Source organism: Pithys albifrons, chromosome 3 (genome assembly GCF_047495875.1).
Source record: "Pithys albifrons albifrons isolate INPA30051 chromosome 3, PitAlb_v1, whole genome shotgun sequence".
NCBI lineage: Eukaryota > Metazoa > Chordata > Aves > Passeriformes > Thamnophilidae > Pithys > Pithys albifrons.
In genome coordinates this window covers 12,319,137-12,333,235 of record NC_092460.1, presented here as the reverse complement: position 1 = coordinate 12,333,235, position 14,099 = coordinate 12,319,137, and the positions used below count along the sequence as shown (strand labels likewise).

At 42.9% G+C, this 14,099-nt stretch overlaps 1 pseudogene; it reads right to left on the bottom strand.

Moving 5' to 3' along the window:
• Nucleotides 1-2,238: 2,238 nt before the first annotated feature.
• Nucleotides 2,239-13,200, bottom strand: LOC139669207 (nucleolar protein 8-like; annotated as a pseudogene).
• Between the last annotated feature and the right edge of the window lie 899 nt (nt 13,201-14,099).

Here is a 14,099-nt window from a genome sequence, read left to right as displayed (position 1 = left end):
ACAAATTATTCATTTCATAAACCTGTTATATATGCATGTAAATATACATACATATTTATGCACATACGCATATATAGATGGGTATATATATATGTCTATTATGTATGTATTTTCATTAACTTCTGGGAAACTTTCACCCTAGAAATAACACAGTCCAAATATTTGTAAATCAATCTAAAATATGCTCTCTATTATGTTAGGCAGAATACAAGTTATATAATCTTACAGAGAAAGAGGTATCTGTTCTTTCTCAGCCTTCAGCAGTGGAGCCAGAGGACACAGCAGAAGATCTTCATTATATGATATAATTACCAGAAATCGAACAAAGCAGCACGTCACATTTAAACCATATGTATATATGTATTTCTATATGTATATACATACATACAAAACCCCAAAACATGGAACAAACATCAAACTGAAAATAAACATGTCCCTATTTAGAAACAAAGTCTTAGCAGTTTTTGCCAATATTCTTTCCTGTTAGATTTTTGAAAGGGTTTTGAAAGTAACATTGTTTGGCAGCTTCTTCAAAGAAGAAATATGAAACATTTCTGATCAGTAAAATAAGAAATATTTATTGTTTTGCTTTCACTTTCCTTTTTGCATCCTTATGCTTCTTCCTGCATTCCTGGAAATATTTAAAATACAACATAAAATTATGAAAAAAATAATAATGATTAATACAAGTTTCTAGATTCACCTGTATTTTTACATACACTTAAGTAACTGGTCCTGTACATTACAGAGATTCACTAATTTACCTGACGGGACATCATAACATGATGTTATGCACACTTTTATACTACAGAAGTTTAGTTCCTCGGCAATTACAAAATTGCCAGCCTTTCTAGAGGTCCTGAACTTAATTCTTCATGCAAATAAGCAGCCGTGTTCCCTCCTCATGCCCACAGTTACCAAAGAAGAGATGTTAAATACTCACCTCAATCAATAATCTTCGTCTATCTTCCCAACCATCTTGTTCTTCACTGAGATCAACTGATCTACAAAATAACTTTGGGCCCTCTGCCCAAAAAAGAACAAATTGATTTCCTTAAACACTTCTGAAAATGCTGCTGTTTGTAAAACTCATGAGCAAGACAGCAATCAAGTCAGAAGGTCTATCCTTCATATTCTTCCTATCATTCATAATCTCTTATCCCCCACAACATGATTGGCTCCAACAGAAATGCTCTGAACTACTGCCCTGTGTACTAAAGAAAACAAAAGGCAGCAGCAGTTAATATGCCAAGATAGGAACTGCAGTGAAATTGCACCTGTTTCATTAAGAGCTCAGCACCATTACCCCACATCTCCCAAGAACATTCATGCCTGCTGAGGACTGAGGTCTCACTTTCAACAGGGCCTGTAAATCAGACAGGCTGGAAGATTTCAGTGCACTAATTGTATGAACACAGCAAGACAGTTCATGACTGTTACCTCATATGTCTCAAGAAAAAAACATTATTTGAGACTGTCCTGATAAGTTACTGCATAAAATATCAGAAGCAATTCTTGTTGTGGTCTGTGGAATTGTTCGAGGCTGTGAATGTTTCCTTTTGCTGCTGTTTTGTTTGTTTTTAAATACAAAATTCACTATATTCAGAAGAAAAAAAATCCACATTAATTAGAATCAAGAACGATGTGGACATATGTGGCTAATAAGAGTATTCGACACTATGAATAGTAACACCAGAAGAACAGGAAAAAATTAATGATGATATATATGCCTGAAAGGCATTTGTGATTTTTTTTTGGTAAGCCCTAAAAGGCCAGGTACATATTAGGCAATTCTCTGAAAAAAAATGGAAGCAAGACAGATGGTCAGCGTTTTTGTTACCAGCAGTTTGTCATGGGATTCTACCTCAATTTAGACCACAAATACGAATGAAAACTTGCAATTTATTTTTTTCCTTAAACCTCTCACCTGTGTTACAGAACAAATAACTAGACAGGACTTCTTCCCTGACTTTCAGTAAGACTTTTGAAAGAAACCAAAAAAGGAGTGACAGTGAGTAAGTTCTGTTGTACCTCTCAGTCGTTCATCGTCTTTGGAGAAGAAGAAAAATCTTGTACTTTCTCTTTGTGGCAAGCAAAGAAACCTGGACAAACACAAGGAAACTTTAACATCAAGAAAGTTACTGTCAAATTCCATTAATGCAAGTTAAAGCTGTAGTGCTTCAGAGAAACAGAATGCATGGAAGAACATTCCTCCACAGTAACCAAATTTGGTCTCCTATAAAAAAGACCCTTTTATAAAAGAAAATTTACTATGTCTCTGACTTTTGGCCAAACCAAACCTGGTTTGGGTTGAACCAAAATTACCCACTTAATTTCTCCAGTGTTCAACCACAAACTCAGCTTTTGTATTTTTATACTCAAGGTCAAAGCAAATGGGCTGTTGGGATGTTTCACTGTTACACTCTGTGCAGCAAGGAATGGTTTTCCAGGATAACTTCCGTTGCTCAGAGATGTGGAATGAAGACAGCAGTTTCCCAGGACCTGAGTGCTGCTATTCTCACAGCAGCAAATTACTACAACCAAACAGAAAACAAATACAACTTGCATTTCTTGATCCTTTTCAATTTCTGATGCCTCTGGCTCATCACCATCCTCAGAACTGCTGTCCTGGAAACGTGGATCTTCTTGCCATGTGACTTTTGCAGGTTTTATTGTTTCAAGGATGTAGGGCTCTGCAAGATTATCACAATTGAAATAAAAAATCAGATTATTCCTCTACTTGCCAGCAAAAAACCCTACTTCCCAGTGAAGAACTTACATTGGAAAAGCAGATTTAAGAAGGATGAAAACCTCCCCCTCTCGGGCTTTCTGAACTACATCTCTGCTCAGGTATTTTTCACTTTGTTCTGGGGGTCTCTTTCATATCCTGAAACCTTCATTAGTGCATTCAGAACAGTGAATCCTTTCTGAAGTCAACAAAAATGTGGGGGGCTTTGTTTGTTTTAAATCTTTCATTTAACTTCACATGGTTTGTTTTGTTTCCTACCCTACTGACTGACTTAATTCAGTATGTTTTAATCTTGAGTGTGTAACACTTATATCCCCTATAGTCATGGGTCATTCAGTTTCAATTTTCTAAAGGTACAATAAGAAAATTAAGTAAATAATAAAGCAATCTTGAATGTTCTTGGCGTCAACTCCAGATTTGCTTTTGCTCACATTACTCCATTAACACACCTTTGATTTCAAATCTTGTTGGGTTGTGTGAAACTTTGACTTGGCATATCACCTTTTTCCCTGTCTGAGAAATGTAGGGGATGACAACAACGTCCATCACTGTTTAAAAAAAACAAATAAATAATCGTTCTTTCTCAAAACATCCCTTTCAAGATTCCTGGGGCGCAAGCTGAGCTACCACAATCCTGGCAAGTGTAACTGAAGATCATAATGATTCTGCCTCATTACTCACTTTTGCCTCTGAAAATGCCCTGGATTCTGAATTCCTAGGCACCGTAGTCCTGCACAGTGCCTGACATGAGCCATTCACTAGAAATTGCACTGTCCTGCTCTTACCTTCTTTTACACCTGACTTCTCTGTGTCTCCAAAGAAGGAAAACTTGAAACCACTCGGCTCCTGAGCTGTGTTATTCCCAGAGACAGGTTCCAAATGGTCAGGTGGGGCAGAGTCCTCTGCATCATCTTTGTCCCAGGGTATTTCCTCACGTTTCTCTGATTGGCTCTTTGAAGATCCAAATAAGTCTTTTAAATCAGCAGCAATATCATAATAGACTTCTTCAGACACTTGAGGCAGTTTCTCACTCTCTTCTTTCTTCTTCTTCTTCCTTTTAGCTTTACTGAAATGGGATAGTTGGAGGACAGTAACACAACACAGCTGTTTTTAAAAGAAAGAGCCACCTGGCTCTTGATGTTTTCCTAAACTCAGCCATGCACATTGATGAGGAGTTCACTTTTAAGGGAGAGAGCAGTGCAGGGGAAACATCTGAGCTTTGATTCTAAAGGCAGGAACAAGCCTCCTTTTTATTACCCACATCATTAAGGGACTTTTCACTTAACATGTGGTAGTTCATAAATGAAGATACTTAGGACAGATTTCTCTTCTGGCAAAAGAAATGTTAAGAGCTAATATGCTTTTTCACAGGATAAGAGCTAATACACATGTCTCTTGAAAACTTCTCAAATCTTCAAGTCCATGACTTGACCTTTCTCACCTTCAGTGAGGACAGAAAATGGCATGCAGAGAGTAGATGGACTACAAAGAAAAGATGACACTGCATGCTGGTTTTAGTGCTCACAATTCCTATTGTATATTGATTTCTGCAATCACAGGGAGGACTAAAGAGAAAATAGCAGTCTGCGTAGTTTCAAACTCAGTCTGCTGCCATAGGCTTCTCTCTAAGGGGAGAAACATCACAACTATAGTTACCAAGCTGTAATATTACCTCTCCTTTTCTGTAGTACTTGGTTTCCTTTCAAAAACTGCGTGGTCCTGTCTGGTGGGATCGTAACGGAGGGCATTAATGTCTCTAAGAAAATAGAAAGGCAAAGAGAAACCATGAGACACTCTAAAGGCTCAAATGAAAGCTACCCCAAACCTTTACAGTAGGATACAAATTCAAATTGGCTTCTTCACCAAAATCTCTCCAAAACGTAATTGACATTTAGAAAGTCCCTGCTAGTCAGTGCCTGGGAATTCCATTAAATACTGACTTCAAATACACACAAGAAAGGAAGTACTTTCCTCAGCCATCTAGGCAGAAATTTTGGTTAGGAAACACCGGCAAAACTGAAGCCACCCTAGAACTCCTTCACTGATGGCAGATGATTCATACTTGAATTTCTTGGCACTTGTTGCTGTTTTACTTGGCTTAGGCTGTTCCAGGTTGATGTTCAAGAGGCTTCCCAGTATCTGCAGAGTTTTCTTTTTCTCTGCAGCAAGTTCGTCTTCCTCATCTGCCTTCAAGCTCTTTGTCTCTGCTAAGATAACAAGAAATACATTATATTTTCCCTGCTGAGCCTGTGATATTTGATGCATAGTATCACTACAGTACTAGCAGAGCTCACGTCTATCAACACATCGCTTCCTTTATCTAAAAGCTACTCAGAGACTTTGTGCCTTGCACTGTAGAAAATCTTGGGTTAGAACAGTTCTGGGCATCTATTTCATGTGAAGGCCAGATCAGGTATTTAACATGTTTCCTGCTGCTGTCATGTAACTGCAACCCCTCTGCCACTGCTGATGCTCTACAGAAGATCACATGAAAGCAATGAAGGGAATAGCAGAGTGAGGCAAAAATTTAAGTTTCAGAAAGAAATTGAATCCTGAAAACTGGGTTAATTTCTTTTTCTTGGGGGTGGATATTCAAACTTTTTCTATTTTCAGCTTTTCTGCCTTCTGCTGCTAAAGAAAAAAAATGACCCTACTTAAGACTGCCAAATCAGCCACAGGCTGCAGGATGGCTACAAAACAAACAGTTTAAATGAATATAATGATCCAAAAGGGGGTTTTTCTAAGTCACCGCTTACCCAGTTTTTCAATGTGGATAAACACATTCTGATATCATGCTGTATTAAAAATAGTCTCAAATGTTGTTTTATTAGGCACATGTGCCTCACTCAGCTGTTCCAAATACTTTTGCAGCATACACCTTTAAGAAAGCACAGCCACCCCTGGTGTTTCCCATGCAGAGCCACAGCAGAGGTGGGTGGTTTTCTTTTAAGGGATCACCAAAGAAGCCAAAGGAGGCCATAAGGTGCTTCAAAAGCTAAAGCTCCATGATATGGCTCCATTACTACCAGTAACCAGGAAGTATGGGCAGCTTTACCTTCCTCCTCACTGTCACTCTCCAGGAATCGGGCGTCCATGCGGAATCTTTCATCGGTGCCAAATCGGGACTGCAGCCTCAGGAGCTAAACAAATGAAACAAGTGCTCTTAAGCACTGGAGGAGGAAATCAGCAACGTTCAATCCCTTTCTTTTCATACTTCATGGCAACATACTAATAATCTTTAGCTCTTGAGGCCTTTTCCAGGAATTTCTTTGGATACAAAGATAACACCACACATTATTTCCTCCATGGCCACTCTTTCCTCTGTTGAAGGGAATTCTATTGTAAATTGATATAAATCATACTCAGTAATAATACAAGCCTACCAGTTCTGTTCCTCTGAAGTGGCCCTATAGACTCTCAGAGGAAAACTAAATTCCAGTGATGGGTTCACTCACTTTTTCCCCAGCTTTGCCTTCAAACTGTGGCTTAATTATGAATCGTTCATTGTCCGTGTTGTCTTCCTCGTCCTCACTGCTGTCAAACAGTTTGCCTGAAGGCTTGGGAGCAGATGTATCCTTTGTTAAACAAAAAGGAAAAACAAAAGAAGGAGGTTATTTACATCTGAGAATATAAATCAGTACCAACTTTGTCCATGTGCTTTCCAGTTTTCCTGAAAAAGTGGATTTCCTGCACAACCCTGTGCATTTCCAGCACTGATCAACATGCTGCCAATCTTATCTTGTATACACACCTCGTGCAACTCTGGTTTATAATTATAAAATTAAAATTATGATTATTCCATTTCATCATGGGCAAAATATCCACGTAATGGTGTCCAGGTTTAGCCTAGCTTTTTACCAACTCTCGACTGGCCCCCCTTCCCCCCTCTCAAAAGCCTCCCCAGCAAACGGAAGAAACACTGAAAAGAAATTAACTCAAAAGAAACTGAAATGAATAAAAAGAAGAAATTATATTTTCTAACATTCACAATCACACTGTGTACACAGTACGTAGGATCCCACCCCCAGGGGAAAGGGAAAAGGGGACTGATCAACAAGAAAATTGGGAAGAAACAAAACCAAACCAAAAAAAACCCAAATGAAACAGACAAACACAATTAAAAACTTCAAGGAAGGGGAACAAGCATGAAACAATCTCACCCAGGACAGGAGAACCACCAGCAACCGAAGGGATCAGACTCCAGCCTCTCCCACCAGCAACCCCGGCCAAGGAAAAAGGGACAACCAAAACCAAAAACCCCTCCTCCCCTACTATGTGGAAGACACATGTGGAATACTTGTAACTTCCTTAGATACAGTGGTTACTGAGGAAGCCATGGGTAGAACCATTACAAATGGGCAACTCAGATTTTACAACAGTTAAAAAATTGCAAATTTCTGATTACATCAAGGAAGGTAAAAATGTCAATGGCTAAATAACGATAATGGTCCTAATCTCAATACATTTATAAGGCAAAATCCCAACAAAAGCAAACCCAATGCTTTAAAGTTTTAGCAGAGATGCGATTAAAAAAAGTCATAGATAAGAAGTTCTATTTGAGAAAAAAATAAGTATTTAATTGTACTAAACCATGGCAGTAAAATCATGAGGAGTCTGCTAATGATAGTAAAGACGAAGCCTTACACAGTTCTTTGGAGCTCAACAAAAACAAGATACTGCCTTAGCAGTTCATCCAGTCTCAGAAAGAGCAGAGTACTTCTGTACTGCTCAAGCCCAATCTCCTCCCCTGCCTTTGCCTAAAAGCAGAGGAATTTCAACACTAATTATACAGAAGTTCTTTCTCTTCTAAGTTAGAATACCTTCTGTACCAATCTCAAACTCCTTCCAAATTCTCCAAGCTCTCAAGCTTTCTCAGATGAATGGTTAAGTACTGTCAAACCTGTCTGATGTTAATTCAAAACTTACCTACATTTCTCTGGCACTTCACTAGGAAATCTAATCTTCAGAACAAAAGGCATGGTCACACAGGGCTTTTGCCTAATAACACTTACTTCTCCAGGCATATTTCCCAAACTTGCGTCTTTTTTCAACGTCTCATTTTCCGTGTCTGAATCGAATAGGATGTGTTTGTGCTTCCCTGCTGGCTGGCCGTCCTAGGAAAGGGGGAAATGTCAGGTCAAACACAGCAAGTACTTGCTGCACTAATACAGAAGTATCTAAAAGGCATTTCCATGACCTCTGCTATTCCTCCTGCAACTCCAGAGGCATTCCAGGGACGAGGTATGCAGGATTTTGTATATACTCAAAACTGGCAATGTATCAGAAGATCCAGACTATGATTTTTAGGAATCTTAATTCACATACATTAATTACCCTTTTCCTTGTACTCTGGACTATTCAGATAAAAGTTGTGAGTGTAATTACCAGATTCGAAAGTGCTCCTTGAATGAGTTTCTTTTGGAGTTCTCTCTCCCTGTGTCTCTCCTCCAGAGCCGCCAGCCTCCTCTGGTTGTCCTGCTCCTGTTTGTCTCTTGCAGATTCCTTTGAAGCAGTAGCATGAAGACAAAGCTCCTTATCTTCTGGAAGGCTTGTCTTCCTGTTCTCACATGTATTAGCTTCGCGTTCTGGCTTTTTATTGCTTACATTCATCTTCATTTTTTTGGAAAGCAGTTTTGGGCTCTCCCGTTGCCGTTTAACGTGTTTCAGAGCCCCTGCAGCGTTGCTGTCCCTGTCACTGCTCTCACTGTCACTCTGATCAAGGCTGGGAGAGGCAGCTCCATGCTCTGAACTGTGGTCTTGTGGAGAACTCCTGTCTTTTTTCTTCCCCTGTAAACATGGCCTGGAAACAGGCTGATGTCTCTCATCTGCTGAGGAGGCACCAGGTGACGGTGCCTCATGCTGCTCACTGGGCACATTTTGTCTCTTTTTACTGCTGACTTGAAGTGCACACAATGGATGGTTCTTGGGCTGTCTTTTAGATGACTCCTCCCCAGAAGAAAATACACAAGCTCCAAGTCCTAAACCTACAGACCCCTTTTTTAACCCAGTACTGTCCTTAGTTGACTCTTTCACACAAAGGGACCCCATTCCCCTGAAGGGCTGATATTTCAAACGTGAATTATTTTGTCCCTTGGAGCTTTCCTTATTCTCCCCTGCTAAAATATCAGCCAGCACATCGTCAGGAGAGATGCTTTTTTTTTTTATCTGCAGGGTGACATTTAGGAAGTTTTGGTTTATTTGCATTACCCTTAGGATTTTCTTCAGCAGGGGACTGAGCAGAACTCTGTGCACCATCAGATTCCTCTGCAGGTGTCCCAGTGTTTTTGGCAGCCAATGCTTTTAAGTCATGTAAGGAAAGGTCTAAGCGGTAACAGTTTTGCATCATGGACTCATAGTCAGAACTGATTTCAGACTCCCCTTGCTCAGACTCCGAGTGAGAGCTCTCACTATCACTTGTCTCTGCTGTACTGGTAACTGCTGAAGTTTGCAATGCACCAATTTTGGATTTTTTAATTTTCCACTTTTTTTCAATGTGTTCTCCTTCTACATTTTGAGTTTTCAGTGATGAGTCATTTAACAAAGCACTTTTTTTGTTAGCTAGGATTTTTTTACTTTCCACCTTCATCTGTTCAGAATCTTCTAAAATTGCAGTTTTGCTGCTATTTGGATCTGGAGTTTTACCTTCAGCAATAATTTCATCTGTACCTGCTGAATCATAACCATTACCATATTCCACAGTCTCTTTGTAACTTCCTTTAGTGGTTTTCTTCATGGCATCTGGCTTGCTTAAGGACCAGTGACTACTGTATTTTAATCCAAAATCATCCCCAGCGATTTCCAAGGGGTCACTTTCAGTCTCAGCATTTCCAGCTTTCCATTTTTCTGTCTCTTTCTTTACCATGGCTCTGATCTCCTCTTCAGAATCAACATCACTGTCAGAAACACTCGTGTTATTTCGAGCTGTAACTCCACTAACATTCCTCTGATCTGATGATAAACCTTTGCCTGGCGTTTTACTATCCAGACTCCTCGATGGAGGCAATTTCAACTCGTCATTGGGTTTGGGGTTTGATCTCTGGCTGAGTTGTGGTGAGCTGGTGTGTTTTGGACGGGGCTGGCACCCAGAGGACAGAGCTGCTGCTCCATTCAGGGCCTCACTGCACAGTGGCCTCGGTTTTTTAGGTGGTTTCTTCATCCCAGAGAACTCTCCTTGTCGTTTCCTGTTTGCACTGACATCTCTCCCTTCCAAGTGCTGGGTGAGCTCAGGCACAGGAGCTGCTTGTGCCCGGTCTGGCTCCAGCTTCCTCAGGTTATGGCAGTACTTTGAGGGGTCATATTTCACAACGTTGGTCTGAGTTAAGGAATTAAAACAAGATTCCTCCAGCAAACAGACTCGAGTCTTTCTGAACAGGCTGAATTCTACACGAAAGGACAACAAGGAGCCCTTTTTCATCTCATGTCTTTAAGCAACTGACTTGTGCAGTCTAAGAAACTGCTCCAAATCACACAAATTTACTGCAAGACACACTTGAGGGATTCAGTAAATTGAGTCTGACATAGCAATCAAAATTAAGACTGTTCAGCAACTGTTTCTCCATATGACAGAAGAAGGAAGGGAACTGTGCCTATGCCCAGACAGTAGGAAAAGGATATTTTATTCTTTTGCGGATTCCTGAGGTGGAGGACAGGCAAGACTCTGCCAAATTTACCAACAACCCACTTCTATAGGAAAAGAAAAGTAAACGGTGTTAAACAAAAAGAGAGTGGAAGTAACCCTGGAACAGAGAAAGATGTTTGTTCTTGGATAACAGAACTACTAATAAAAGAACCATCTGTGACTAATTCATTTTTGTTTATGCTCTTTAGTGAGATATAATCGTACTGTGCAACTTAGCCAGCTTCCTTCTCAAAAACAACAAAACCCAAAGCCAACCAAAACCCCAAACTTCTACGACCTGCAAATAAAGAATGATAACAAAGTAGTAAATTTCTTTACTTTGCAAGTACTATGTCTAATATATGGCTTCTGGTTTATGAGTTAACAGCAGCCACTGCACAGACAGAATCACTATTATTTTGCTCTCTTCCCCTTTGCCACACACACACAAAAATCCCTCTAACACCATTCTGTGCTTTGCAAATAATTTTCAAAACTTTCCAATTAATATTATTTTTCCTGTCTTAATTTGCATGTTCAGTGATTTTAATCTTCCTCTTGTAAGCACGTGCAGACCCTAATCCTGAATGTGAAGCACAGAGAGCAGTTCCTGACAGCCCAGCCACCAAAAATTATGTGCTGTATAAAAGTAAGTCACACAGTCTCTTTACAAGCTTTTAAGGGTGACATGAATGTACATTATGCTACAGGCTTATGCAAATTCCCAACATACACAAGGAACAAAGCATTTCCTGATTTAACACCACGAGAGGGGACAAGCAGATCACAATTATTTCCAGTCACTGCAAAGAATCACAGAATCATAGAATGGATTGGGTTGGAAAAGACCTCTGAGATCATCAAGTCCAACCCTTGGTCCAACACCAGTCCCTTTACCAGATCATGGCACTCAGTGCCACGGCCAAGCTCAGTTGAAAAACCTCCAGGGATGGGGAATCCACCCCCTCTCTGGGCAGCCCATTCCAATGCCTGAGCACTCTCTCTGAATAACAGGAGCCTTCTCCTTGTCTCTACAGGAGGTATTTCTTCAGCCCTCTTTTCACAACTTGGACTGTCACCCCCAATAATTACATGTCTTTACATAAGGCACAGAGATTTAGCATAAATTTAGATATAATGAGCTTGCTTTTTCTTGGTTTACTTCTCTTACACATCTCCCCCAGCATACCTTGTGTTCTGCCACCTCTGTACCCGGGACTGCTTTCATGTGGAAGTCCACAACTCCAGCCTTTTTCAGTGATTCCAACAGACATGCTTGGTTATTTCTCTGTGGCTTTTCTTTCTGCAGCTTTGCTTCCTCCCCCTCTGTGGCAAGCCTGTACCAAGAAGTACATCAGACATGGGAAAAGTACTCTACTAAATAAAGCCCATGTGCTGGATTCGAGCTGGCAGGGACCCCCTCCCACAGAACAGCAACCACCCACTGCTCAAGGAATCAACACCTTGACGTTCCCTTTAAGGGAATAACAACATAAATCACGTTGCAGTATCACACATGCATCAACACTCCACCACTCTCTATGAAAACTGAAAGAGTGTAGAAGATGAAAGCACAGCCATAATATTATCAGATAAACAGAAGAGGGGTAACTTGAGCAGCAACACGCATTTTTAAAAACTGATTTTTACCTGTGCAAAAAGCTTTCTTTGGCCAACTCAATTTGCAGTGTCCCTCCTTTCCATTTTGTTTTATTTAAAATTGACATGCCTGCAAAACAACGAGATGGGAAAATAAGTATTTTTTACGTTAAAGAAGCACAGCCCAGACTTCACTACACCTCCTTCTATGACAGGCTGACGTTTCTTTAGCGTGATATTACACCTCACTGCTCACTTGGTTTAAGTTTGTACCTGAAAGGTACCCATAAAATTGAAGCTTAAAGAAGGCAACAGAATAAAACAAGCTCTACCTTGACCACATCCTGTTGTGACATCAGATGTGTTATCAGTAAAACAACCTGGCTCAAAAACATCAACAAGTAAAAACCAGAAAGATGTACTTACACTTTCTAAGCTCGGCATCAGAAATGCTGACACTGACGTAGGCAAAAGTTTTCACAGGGTTCCCTGATCAATGACAAACATCCAGTTAACTTCTGTGTAATATCAGTGTTTCCTTTAAAACTGAAAATTAAGCTATTTTGTGAAAATAAAGTGACTCTGAAGCAAAAATTCCATTTCACGCTTCAAACTGAAAAGCAATGAACCTTGAAAAGATAAAACAAAACATACCCTGATCATCTTTTCTGGTAATAATTTCTGCATCCAAAACATGCCCAAACTTCTCAAATCTTTCCTCCAGTTCGGCCTTAGACACCGTATGGCCAAGCCCTCCAACATACAAACGCTTGGAAACCTGTTCCTTCTCTATGCCTGAAGTCAAAGCATCACACCAGGAACACACGCTCCGCTTTCCTGCGGGGAGACAACAACAGCTCACCGACACTGGCGCCGCAGGGGCCAGTGCGCCTGGAATGTCAAATTACGGGCAAATCGCTCCCCCAACAGCGCTCCCTGCTCTGTCCAGCGCCCGCAAACCCCGCGCTGCTGCTCCGCACCGGGGGCTGCCTTAAACCTCGAATCGCATCACCGGCTGCGCGATCGTGAATGGCAGCGGCTCGTTACCGCATAACCCGGGGTGCTCTATCGGAAGCATGGGAGACCCGCACAGACCCGACCGCGTCAGGAGCTGCCGAGGGACGCCCGGCAGAGGGGCCCGGGCCCGGCCCGAGAGACCCCCACCCGGCAAAGGGGGCCCGAGGAACAGCCCCTCGCCGCCGGCCCCGCCGCCCCCCTCCCTCACCGCCCCCATGTGCCCTCCCCGCGGCGACACTCGATTTACCTTCCCCCCAGCACCTCTTCCCAGCTCTCACGCGGAAAGGGTTCCGCCTCGTTAGGCAGCCGGGTTCTCTGCAGGCTTCATGTTTCCCGCCGGTCAAGTGTGGTGGGAACACATGGGCTGGGTCTTGTGACGAAGGGCGCCTTGGGCGTAACCAATCACGAAGAAAAGCAGGGGCGTTTTCTGCAATACATGAGCAGAAATTAACAAAAACACAGGAGCAACCGCCAAAGCAACGCTTTTCCCATTCGTGTCTAACGAGGAGCTTTGCTACTGTCCCTTCAGCGGCGCCGTTCTTTCAGAAGGAGGGGAAAGAAGGCGCGACCGGCCGCCCCCCGCTCGGGAAGCAGCAGTGGTAGCGTCCAGACGCGCGCAGCGCGCGGGCTTGGCGCGCGTTTCGAAAGGCGCGGGGGGCGCGCGCCGGGCGCGGGAACAGCTGACCCGCCCCTGGGTCCCGCCGCCCGCGGCTCCCCGTTCCCGGCCGCTCATCCCTTCCGTCCCTCGGTCCCGCCGCCCGCGGCTCCCCGTTCCCGGCCGATCCGCTCGGTTCCACTGCCCGCAGCTCCCCGTTTCCGGCCGCTCATCTCGTCCCCCGGTCCCGCCGCCCGCGGCTCCCCGTTCCCGGCCGCTCATCCCTTCCGTCCCTCGGTCCCGCCGCCCGCGGCTCCCCGTTCCCGGCCGCTCATCCCTTCCGTCCCTCGGTCCCGCCGCCCGCGGCTCCCCGTTCCCGGCCGATCCGCTCGGTTCCACTGCCCGCAGCTCCCCGTTTCCGGCCGCTCATCTCGTCCCCCGGTCCCGCCGCCCGCGGCTCCCCGTTCCCGGCAGCTCCGCTCCAACCCCCGGTGCCGCCGCTCGCGGCTCCCCGGTGCCGT